This window comes from Syzygium oleosum, unplaced genomic scaffold (genome assembly GCF_021117445.2).
Source record: "Syzygium oleosum isolate NSW1041296 unplaced genomic scaffold, Sole_v2.1 Sole_v2.06, whole genome shotgun sequence".
Lineage (NCBI taxonomy): Eukaryota > Viridiplantae > Streptophyta > Magnoliopsida > Myrtales > Myrtaceae > Syzygium > Syzygium oleosum.
Genome location: NW_026607490.1, coordinates 8,702,885 through 8,710,390, shown reverse-complemented (window position 1 = coordinate 8,710,390; position 7,506 = coordinate 8,702,885).

Here is a 7,506-nt window from a genome sequence, read left to right as displayed (position 1 = left end):
AGTTATAAAACCCGACCGGGTCCAATTGGCCCCGAGTTGACCTAGGAAACGAGTGAGGTTGGGCTTCAGAGCCCGATGTAACCCGAGTTCAGTTGATAATCGTATTTATTGTTCAACCTAAGTACACCAACGGTATGAGACTGGATGGTTTGTAATAAAAAAGCTTTCTCGTGAATTAGCACGATACCTACGTTGAGGTTAAAATTTCTCATTTCTCCAAGCACAATCGTCTTACTAACACCAGCTCTCTCAGGTCAAGTGAGGTTGCAACCCCGCCGGACTTTACAGGTTCAAGCTTAAAGCTTAGAAGGGGAGATTACCAAATCCTTTTTATTATTACAATCAAGAGACATGATAGTTAGGTAAGACATAATGTACGGTAAGAAGGGTATGCGAAAGTTACCCTTCACCAACCTTAAATTATGTCAATTTTCCTACACATTCAATGTCAAATAACTAAGAAGATGCATCCCACAAAATCTTAACATAGTGTAAATTCGCATACCCACCACTATGATTGCCTTCACATGAAACTCAAAGTGATAATAAAAGCTAATAGGCATTTGGGGGAGGGGAGGGGGGGTCCAACATGGGCTCTTGAAAAAGGCAAGCCAAATTTGATTCCCCTTTTGTTTTGTCAAGACTTGCTGCCAATTTGCTACTTTCACATAATACTCTCTTTATGTTCAACTTCTACACATACTTTTTGCTTTTTGTTCTCTTCAATTTTTATATTTTTATTTTTATTTTTCGAGAAAGAATCCTTCTTTTAATTAAATGTGGGGGAAGAATATGGGGTCGAAGGAGGCAGGTGTGAGGCTGACATAAAGAGGTGCCCCCAGTACATGACAAAGATCTTAGAATTTACGACACGGAGGGGCCATCTTTGATCTTCCCCGTCAAGCCCCGGTGAGACAGGCGGAAAATTTCGAAAAGGGTAATCGTCGTGTATGAACAAAGAGCCCCCCCCCACTTTGACCTAAATCGCCTACTTCAATTTGGGTCTCCTGCTGTAAAAGTCACTCCAACCTCAACATGTATGCATCTTGCTGTATTGATGAGAATGAGAGTTCTCCTGTATATTAGAAGAGTGTTTTCCGTGGAGCGGTCCGTGTTGATGAGTTTTTGCCATAGATGAGGGATTTGCGGAAGGGTGAGTTTATGATGGAGAATACGTGAATCTGTTTATGGGCTTTACAAGACGATTATTCAAGATAACAAGGTGATGTCACGTTAATCGTAATCAATCGGGAACATGCATAATCAACGGATACGTGTGCACAATATTGATAGATATAGAGAATCAAGGAAGAGATATAGAATCTCCAAAATATATCTCTTAACCGCCTTCGAGCTCTATACATCAATTCTCGGAGAAATGAATTCTACAGTTTTGTAACGATAAGTCTAAACCAGATGTGAAAGAAAATGACACGCAAGGTTGAATTTCAATTCCTCTGACTTTCTTCCTCCTCGTGGAGTGTGATGATGCCTGCCCCATAACCATAGTTTATATGGGAGTTATGGAACGATTATGGTGTGCCAATACAAGGAAACTTGAACGAAACTGATCTTATCCTCCCTTGATTCTTTATTTAAAGAACGTAAATTTGAAGAACATGGTGGGAACTTTTTGACCGGTGCAGCATTATTTTCAAGAGAAGTGGGAATAGTCAAAAGGGGGGGGGGGGGGACACGGTGGGCATAAAGTCCACCGATTTTTGAAACGGGGGGTTCTTCAATTCTCCTCCATCCATCATCATTCACTTTCTGCATCTGTAGTTACTACTACCACCATGAAAGACAGTCAATGAGCACCCTCCCAACATTCACACACAGCCACACGTTTCATTAACATCTGCACAGTCCCTGCCTGGGACAGAAATAAAGATGGGAGGGCAGGTAGTAGAGTTTGAATTGTGGTCTTTTCAGTACAAATGTTCATGTTGGAATTTATGCAGTGAAGAGGCTTCTAATGTCCTCGCGGTTAACTAGAGTTGGGTTCGTTGCATTAGGTACGCGTGGATTTATGGAGTTCAGCTTAAGAACAGTGGATGCATTCCCACTCCAGCCTAATTTTCACACAGGACCTGTGCCTTGACTCTGTAGTTTCCTTTTTGTTTCTTCCCTATTTAATTTTAGAAAGGGTCCCCTGTACCCAATAATCATTTTACAGCATGTATAACCTCTCATCATATAAACTATTGTCTAATTAATACAGTACTGAAACCCCACTTTTGTCTATTTCACATCAAATTATAATACAAACCCTTGTTTTTGTTTAGCCTCGAGAAAAGAAAAAAGGAAAGAAAGAAAGAAAAGACGTTTAACCCATTTACGGCTGACTACCATCGACTCTCAAGCTAATGACCCGCGCGTGAAAACAGCGATAGACAACATAGGAATAATGAAATTTTTCCAACTAAACATGTACTATGCTTTCCTGTGAACTTGAATAAAATACAAGAGAGCGCCTCCCATCAATTCTGTCCTACTTCTAATTCTTGTTCCTCTGAATCTTCGGATCAGAGTTCTCACTCAATATAACCTTCAACAATTGAAGCAGCTCCAACTCATTCCTATTACCCGCATCTCAGTCCGCTTTAATTTCAATTTTTGTGAATTCATTCCTGGCACCTCTGAGATTGAGCTTGCTCCAATTTGCCACAAAAAAAAATGTATTTTACGATAATACTGCATCCAGGGTTTAAATTCTCGGTCTGACATAAAAATATATCCCAAATTGAAATTGTGACTTACGGGAACACCCACGAGGGGCTTCAGGACTTGTTCCTCGGGCCTCCGAAAATTCATTTCCAGGGGCCAAAACAAAGAATGTCTCCTGGTCTCATAGCGGACAGTTCACTGATATTCTTGTCCAAAGTCACTTGACTCTTCAGTCTCCAGTCTTGACCACAGCATCCTGGACCATTCCATACTGTTCAGATTTTTTTCCAAAAACAAAAAACAGAAGTTTGCAGTTGAAATTTTCCAAGGAAAAGATGAGCAAAAACAGCCTTTGTAGCCAAGACACTAGCGTTGTCACGGAGTGGAATCTTTCCTGAAGTCCATTCATGGATGACCTTCAAAAGAGCTGCAGATTTCCTAACCGAGATAAGTGCGCGTGGAGGAAAAAGACAGTGCCTCGCCTCCTTGGTCCCCAGTGGATGCAGAAACACCAAATGTTGAAATACATGTGGGGTTTTTTGAAAAGGCTGTCCAATTTCAAAGTGTCTTAAAAAGTGAAAAAAATGTAGAGCCACAGAGAAAAAAGCCCTGTGAAATTTCAAATTAGAGAAGCGGGTGAAGGAATAGTGAAGGGGGAGGTTGTGCTCTATATATTTTATCGTGCAAAGTTTTAAAAATGGATAAAGCAATTGGCTTTTTGAGTATGGACAAGCACAAGAAAGCAAATTCCGCCTTTAGCAGATTGGGAGGACGACTGTTTTGCTTGCACATTGGCTATATATAAGTTGTGACATTCATCTTTCTGAACAGGCAATTGAATGTGGAAAGCATTACTAATGGACTCAGTTCTCTGTGTTTATCTTTGATTCGCCGGCTTAAACTTTCGCTTTACTTTCGGGTTTTACGAGTTTGTTCGGAGCGATTTTCACTTCCGACTTTATTCTTTTTCAAATCTTTCGAGGAACGCAACCATGACTTTCCTTTAGTCTTAAATCCCTGAAATTTTTAAATATCTATGACGTGCACGTCCAGGTATGGTCTTTCGTTTATTTTTTCGAAATTTGAAAAAATTTTAGATTCCGGCACGAAAATTAGAAGGCTACATTAGACCTTTTCTAAGTTGCGACGGATACACCCGTTTCTTATAATTTAACTTTTACTTAACTCGAAACTCTCGAAATCTTTCAAAAATGTAAGAATACTAAGATATGGAATCATCTATGGCGCTTCATGAATTGATTAACGTTAAATGGTATACTAAGTTCTAGTGAATAAAATCAATTAGTAACCTTTTTTAGGAAAAGTGACACAAATGATTCTTGAACTTTGACTAATGTGTAATGTCGTCCATGAACTTTTTACTTATGTAATATGATCCATAAACTTTAGCCTTATGTGAAACGTACTTCTAATTTATTCAACGTGGTCGCTGAACCTTTAAATATGTTCAATTTAGTCATTGAACTATATAAGAATGTTCAATGTTGTCTTTCCATAAATTCAACTTCAGGGACAACATTGAATATTTTCATGTAGTTTAGAGACTAGACTGAACTATACCGAAGTGCATGGACCATATTTGATAAATTAAAAGTTCAAGGGCAATATTGCATATTAATATAAAGTTCAGGGACTATATTAGATCAATCACTGGTTCGAGACGATATTGACACCTTAAAGTAAAATTCATGGACTATACGTTTACTTATCATTTTTGTTTATGTAGGAGAAGTTAAAATAAATAAGCCTTAAAGTAAAAAAAAAGGTAGGTCAGACTTTATGAGCAATCACTAGTAAAAGCAGGAATTTTTACTGAATTGTTGAAAATAGAAAGAGAGCAGGGAGAAGGAGGCTCCCTTAGCAGTAGCAATTGGGTTCAAAAGGTACATCTAGCACACAGTTGGATTGGACAATCTTTCCCATCCTGTCTCTCGCTCGCATCCAAGATTTTGGAGGTCCCCCGAACGATAACAAAAGCAATACGTGTAGTCCCTAAAATTTGATTAAATCGCAAGCGATTAGGCCCTAAATCAAAAGGCGCATTAGGTAGCCATAGCCTTTTCTGATATGGACGTGTTCTTGCGTATCATCGAGTTAGTTTCCATCGCTATCGCTTAATTAAGATTGATGGGGTCGACATTCGCAAATTAAATTATTGTTCATAATTCGTGGCCAATACTCCGATACCGTCGCCGTTCGAGTCCTCCTAAAAACGCGAGTTCGATGACAGCTCGGAAAATGCGCGTCCAGGGAAATATGGAGCGTCGTGTGTCTTTCGGTGGTTCTAAAGTAGATCTCGAGAAAGTCGGGAACCGATTAAATTCGGACCTCTGGCCCGTGTAGGTGGCCCCGACCTGGAGCAGTTTTGCATGCGATTGTCAGGATTCGAACAGGGTGCTGGAAATCCCCGGCCGACTGTCACCGACCTGGAGATTAAACCACAGGCCGTACATTATTAAGTTGCCAATTTGGATTATGCACGAGGAACAATCGTTTATTATAAAGTGCATTATTAAGTTGGTTGCACTTACCCAGAGCCTTAAAACTAATTTAGTAAAAGATTTATCGGAGATACGCCACGATGCGACACCCCAACCAAATTAAACTAATTTCCCATGATTACAAAGACGAAAAAATATAAACAATTGTAAAATGAACTATTTTCTCCCCCTTTTTTTAAATTAATTTTCTGTTTAATTATTTCGATGACTAATTAGTACCTTGGCCGAGGCGCGTGCATCATGAGTAGCATTACCTACAATTTCGTTGAAAGGACGTCATGAGGAAGAAAAGGGGGCAGACGATGATGATGATTTGCGGGGGGAAATTTTGCAAAATTAAGTAAAATTTGGGATTTAATTAGTGATTAACTGCCCAACGATTTAAACGTCACGCTCACGGCCACGGATAGAATCTTCTCCTAATTATTCCGATTAAGACTAAAGTCATCAAATCCCCCGTTTTTTAATGAAGGGGAACAAAGTTTTTTTTTGTTCGAAAGTCGTATAAAAAATTAAGGATTAATATAACGAAAAACTCTAAACTGGTACACTTGTGATAATTTTACCCAAAATCATTTTTTGATAATAAAAAGCCCCAAACTGGTACACCTGTGATAAATTTACCCAAAACTAATATTTTGACTACTAAAAATCATAAATTGATACATTTATAACAATTTTACCCTCCGTTAAATTGAATTAATATCATAAAAAAATCACAAACCGGTACACTTGTGGCAAATGGAGGGTAAAATATAAAATTGGTATATCAATTAATTGGCGCATGTCATTTAACAAAGTAATTTGACAGTAAAATTTAACAGAAACAAACTGAGGGTAAACTTGTCACAAGTGTACCAGCTTGGTGTTTATGTTGGTCAAAAAATTAGTTTGAGGTAAAATTGTCATAGGTGTACCAGTTTAGGGTTTTTCGTGATATTAACCCAAAAATTAAATAGACAGGCATTCTGACGGCTATGAATTCACTTGATAAGTTTTTCTCGTTTTTCTCCGAATATTATCACAATATAACTAATTTCAATTTGAATATAAATATAAATGATATAGCTTGTATGACAAAAAGAAAAAAAGATACTGCTAAGGAGTCGCTTGTATACTCCCTCTTTTTTCTTTAATCGAAAATTTTGGAATAAATCCTAGGACCCGAATCTCGATTGGTGGCTTATTATTTAAAATTTTTTGGGATAGGTGTATAAAAAGTTCTAAAACTTGTTACAAAAGAGCAGTGAAGTCCTAAAACTTTCAAAAAGTGCAATTAAGTCCGTTGGCATCGATTGCACTTTCGTGATAAATTTTAGGAGTTGGTTGTACTTTTTGAAAGTTTTATGGCTCAATTACACTTTCATAACACATTTTAAGATTCAATTGCACTTTTCAAAAGTTTTAAGAATCGATTACATTTTCGTGGCAAGTTTTGTGAATTATAATGCACTTATTTCAATTTATTTTAAAGCAAGAGTAATTTAATCACCGAGCAGATTCATCCCAACACCCGAGCTAGAAATCCACCACCACATATTAATCTTTCATATATTTAATTTATTCTTCTCTATTTTTTTTTTTTTGGGTCGTTGATGCAGCTGAACCAAAAATCTGTAAAAAAAAAAAAGAGAAGGGATTTATGGAGAAAAACAGTCTAACCAATTTTAAAAACAAAAATAAAAATTGCCCACGAGGGAATCTCTGACACGGTACCCCCCAAAGAGGACAAAACCGGTGAAAGGAAGACACGTCTGTATCTGGTCAAGTCCTGCACAAAATTAAAATAACAGCAACAATAATAATAACGACATTAATAAATTAATAACAACAACAACAATAATAATATAATAATGATGATGATATATTCAATAATAATAATAATACAAAATGACCCGAAAGCCACGTCTCCTGCGTCAGCCGACGGAGTCAAACTTCCAACCCCGCACGGCGCACGCCAATGGAGAGGAAAAACGGAACGCCGTTTCGAACCGGGATTCAATCGCCTTTTGCGAGGACGAAATCGTGCTAGATCTGCTGCTGCTGCTGCTGCTTTTTTTTGGGGTTAATCCAACCTTGTCTGCTTAATTAATTGCGGGATTAGGGAGGCTAACCACCGCCGTGACGTGACTTGTATTCTACGTCGGTTGTTTTACTTAGGTTGGGGACTCCGTTAAACATGGAGGCGTTGTTGAGATGAGGGGAGATATTGATGGGGAGTTTAGTTGATCGAGCGGGGACGGTGGATGGATGGTTAAGGCTTCTCTAGATGTCTTTGGAGTAAATGCAAAAGCTCGAGTTACTGATGATGACGTAA